General features: G+C 42.2%; 1 protein-coding gene across 1 annotated transcript in view; it reads right to left on the reverse strand.

The window, feature by feature from the left end:
• The window catches only part of LOC125028945 (LIM/homeobox protein Lhx3-like), a 37782-nt gene that overhangs the window by 18145 nt on the left and 14637 nt on the right, over window positions 1-5000 (reverse strand). The window lies entirely within an intron of this gene.

Genomic DNA, 5000 nt, shown 5'->3' on the forward strand with positions numbered 1-5000 from the left:
ATTGTTGGGGGGGGGGGGAGGGAGAGAGGGAAGGAGGGATGGAAAGAGGGAGGGAAGGAGGGAGGGAGGGAAGAAGGGAGGGGGAAAGGGGGAGTGAGAAGGAGAGAGGGAGAAATGAAGAGGGGGAGAGGGAGGAAGAGTAAGTGAATGAGAGAGAGAGACAGATAGATAGACAGATAGACAGATTGATAGATAGATAGATAGATAGAGAGAGTGTGTTGTGATGGTGGGGATTGGGTTTCATGTGGGGGGGAGGGGGGGAGTTTAACTGGAGGTGGGTCAAAGGCGAAGATTGGGTTCAGAGAGAGAAGAGTAATTCAGAGAGTTAAGAGTGGGTGTAGAGAGTTAAGAGTGGGTTCAGAGAGGCGATAAGTGGGTTCAGAGAGTTAAGAGAGGGTTCACAGAGTTAAAAGTGGGTTCAGAGAGTTAAGAGTGGGTTTAGAGAGTTAAGAGTGGGTTCAGAGAGCTAAAGAATAGGTTCAGAGAGGCGATAAGTGGGTTCAGAGAGTGAAGAGTGGGTTCAGAGAATTGAGAGTGGGTTCACAGAGTTAAGAGTGGGTTCAGAGAGTGAAGAGTGGGTTTAGAGAGTTAAGAGTGGGTTCAGAGAATTAAGAGTGGGTTCAGAGAGTTAAGAGTTGGTTCACAGAGTTAAGGGTGGGTTTAGAGAGTTAAGAGTGGGTTCAGAGGAGTGAGTGGTCTGGAGGGGAGAGCGAATTATTATTATTATTATTATTATTATTATTATTATTATTATTCTTTTATGGGGAGCTCAGCATAACGTGAGAAGTTAAATGGAGGGGTGGGTAGTAGGGAATGGCTTATGGGGGAGGGGGGGGGGAGGCGATAAGTTAGTTCAGTGGGGTGGGTGGCTGGGTTTGGGGGGGAAGGGGTAAGAGTGAGGGGGGAGGGGGTAGGGGGGGTAGGGTTTGCGTGAGTCTGACCGTCATGGGCCGACTTAAGCATCGAAGTTTCCATCGCTTATGACTAATTAATAAGACAGGGGACGGAAAAGATCAATGTTATTAAGTAGCCACAAGAAAAGTTATTCCCAAAAGAACAAAGTCTATTATTATCATAACCTCAATAACACTTATAATGTTAAAGGGAAATCCTTAAAAATACCTATAAATAAATCTACACTTTACTATAAGATATTCAAATTACTTCTTAAGTAATGACTAACACGATGGATCATACATTAAGATTAATTAAAATCCGTTAGAGTACATTAGATAACGGATAATTACCAGATCAAATGGCCAAATATAACTTCAATAATCATTAATGGTATTATTAATTAACACTGCTCGATTGTGTTAAATCCTACCTATGCTTATAGTGTGATAGATTTCAATATATTTTGTGTGCGGGTGTTTTTTTATGTAGGTGTGTGTTGTATTAGTGTGTGTGTGTGTGTTTTATATGTGTGTGTGTGTGTTTGTACGTGCGAGACGCAAATGTGTGTGTATGTATCCATTACGTGTGTATTTGTGTATATGTTCATCGAGTACATATACACGTACGCGTTCGTATGCGTATCTGTCCGTATATCTAGGCTTGGCAAGCGGGGCGAGACCGAAGCCTCGTCCGCACTCGCCGTCCGCACTCACTCGCTCACTTGTTCCCGGGATTGGATCTGTACTTTATTCCTGTTAATGGAAGGACGTCGTTCACTCTCTCGGCTAATTTCCTGAGACATGGTAGCGCGGACGAGGATAGGGGGGAGGGGGGTGGGGTGAAGGGTGGGGTGAAGGGTCGGGGTGTGTGAGGGGGAGGGGGCACTCAGATCGATTGTTATTCATAGAGCTATTTCAATAATTGGAAACATTTCTTCAACTCCGGAAAACGACGCTGACGATTTTCACGAATTATATCTTTTTCCTCCCCCCCACCCACCCCCTCCCCAGCCCTACCCCCAACGCCCAACCCCCCCACTCGCTTTTCCAAGATTGAGGCAGCCATCAAACTAATTGTAAAAATGTCTTCCTCACTTCCCCCCCCTCTCCCCCCCCATCCCCTCCCTACCACCCTCCTCCCTATCCACCCTCTTAATGTTTTCTTTTTTCTTTTTCTTTTTTTTTCTTCTTCTTCCCTAGCCTGTAGCAGTTGGAGATACAAGTGGAAACCGACTAAAAAGTAAAAAGATTTGCCATTAAGTTGTATCTGAACGAATATAGAGCCCAGTCATTAGTTTATGTATACATACACACACACACACACACACACACATATATATATATATATATATATATATATATATATATATATATGTGTGTGTGTGTGTGTGTGTATGTATGTATATATATATGTATATACGCACATATCTATGTATATATATATTTTTTTCTTTTCCTTTTTTTTCTTAATCACCGTGCGTTTAATCTCTATCAAGAGTGTGATATTACCTTTTTTACTTCTTTTTCTCTAGTGAGAACAAGTATTTATTACTTCCTCGATTTTCATATCTTCTTATTAAGTCTGTCTATGTCTCGCTCTTCTCTATCTCTTCTTTCTTTTCTCTCAAGTCTCCGTATCTCACATTCTTTTTCCCTAGTTTATTTTGCCCCTTCCTCGCCCCCCCCCCCCCCCCCCCCCCCCCTCATTCAACCCGGTCTTAATGCCTCGAAAAGTTCTCTTTAGAAAGGTCACAGCTAACTGTCTAAAAAAAAAAAAGCGCATCAGTACACATGATTTAGAAACCATTGAAGAAAAACTATTTCTCTTTCCATTATCGGTGTCGGGGGAAGGGGTGAGTGAGACAGGAAGCTTGCGAGAGAGAGAGAGATAAATTACAGAATAAAGATAAGAGGAAGAAATAATTCAAGAACGAGGCGAATAAAGGAGCAAAGAACGCGCTTGATTCTACCTATAAAAAATAATTAAAAAAAAACATACATTCCCCTCCACCCTCCCTCCCCTTTTTTTTTAAGTAATGCCCTAAAACGGTGTCCAAGGGGCCCTGTACGTTAGAGTGAAGCGTGAAAAACGTCTCATTAACGTGGAACTTCTTTCCCCGAGATGTGTAAATCCCCCCTACCCCCCCCCCCCCCCCCCACCACCACCAACCCCCTTTTACAGTTAAGACCTAGATGATAAATTCAATCTTAATGGACGGGCCGGATTTCGCCTTTTATAATGAATACTCCAAAGGGACATTCACTTTTATATTGAAGTCCACACGGAAGAGATCCCTGGGTCCTATCTGCCATACTAAAAGACTCGGGGAACGTAACGTGATATGGTAAAGTGAAGAATTCCACTCCTGGTAGGGGGTGGGGGAGAAAGACAGAGAGAGAGAGAGAGAGAGAGAGAGAGAGAGAGAGAGAGAGAGAGAGAGAGAGAGAGAGAGAGAGAGAGAGAGAGAGAGAGAGAGAGAGAGAGAGAGAATGAGAGAGAGAGAGAGATAGAGAGAGAGAGAAAGAGAGAGAGAAAGATAGATAGATAGATAGATAGATAGATAGAGAGAGAGAGAGAGAGAGAGAGAGAGAGAGAGAGAGAGAGAGAGAGAGATAGAAAGATAGATAGATAGATAGATAGATAGAGAGAGAGAGAGAGAGAGAGAATTTCTTCCTCGTAATAAACCAAATGGAAGATCCGGTTTATCTGTTTGCGAAATACAAACGTCCTTCCTTAATGATTTTAATTTTTTTTTTACTGTCTCATCAGGTAGTATCATACACGCGAGGATGGCTATTTAAGAAACAATAATAAAAAGGTTCGTTTGTTCTTTCTCTTGCTATCAAAACGTCTTGGTAGAATTAGAAGTTTAGTGTAAAATTCATAGTCACAAACGCATTTACTGACGCTTTAAAAACAGACGTTTATTAAACCCTGAGAAGTACACGCAGAATTGAATGTTTTGCGGCAGATCCTGTTTTCCAGACCTGTTTCCTTCCTCTTATTCCTCTCCCTCCCCTTTTCTCTCTGCCTATGTCTATCTGTCTCACCCCCCCCCCTTGCCTCCCCTGTCCCTACGTCTCCCCAACATCCTTACACTTACACAAACCACACTTTTCCACACCTCTATCTCCCCCCCCCACACACACCTCCATCCCCCTCCACCGACTCTTCACAGTCTCCCCTCTCCTCTCCATCACTTTTTCCCTCTGTTCCCCTCTATTTCCCCTCTTTCCGTACATAAAAAACACTCGGATCTACACACACTTCACCGGAGCAGCAACGGCAACAGTGACAAGAAAACAAAACAAAACAAAAAACAAAAAAAAAACACGAGTTAAATCAAAAACCAAATAAAACACCAAATACTCCTTATCTCTCTTATCTCTAGGCAGAGATTCCATCCTATCTCTTCGGATTCTTAATCTTATCACTGACCATCCTTTCCTCCCACTCATATCTATGTGGCTGACCCCCAAAAAAATAAAATAAAAGGGGGGGGACCTTCATGGCGTTTACCTGTTTTGGAACCAGACCTGCACGACCCTCATATCCAGGCCTAGGGCTTGAGACAGTTGCTCCCTAACGTGACGAGCGGGTTTCGGGCTCTCTTTGTAGGCCTGTTTGAGTTGCTCCAACTGCCGCGCCGAGATGGTTGTACGTGGTCGTTTGTTTGTCGCGTCTCCTTCTGCAACAAACAAACGTCAAACGACCGTCAGTAACGTGATTTCAACTCCCTCCCCCGTGATGCAGACAAACAGTTCATATATCTAAGGTGGTTAGGCGCTTCGGTGGGTTGATAGCCCATTTTTACTTTCTTTTTTATGAATTCTTCTTTATCATTTGCTATTATTATTATTATTATTATTATTATCATTATTATTATTATTATTTTATCTCTGTATGGTTGATTCTTCATTTGCATAATGATCTCATATCATCAGTTAACGACTTTGTTAAACTTTTTATTATTTCATGAAAGTGAGGAGGACATTAGTAATCAACCAAAAAATTATGAAAAAAGCTAAATAATCAACCACATTATTAATTACTCTACAGATAATCAGGCAGATTAACCGGTAAATTTTATTACTAAACATGAA

Source organism: Penaeus chinensis, chromosome 9 (genome assembly GCF_019202785.1).
Source record: "Penaeus chinensis breed Huanghai No. 1 chromosome 9, ASM1920278v2, whole genome shotgun sequence".
NCBI classification, from domain to species: domain Eukaryota; kingdom Metazoa; phylum Arthropoda; class Malacostraca; order Decapoda; family Penaeidae; genus Penaeus; species Penaeus chinensis.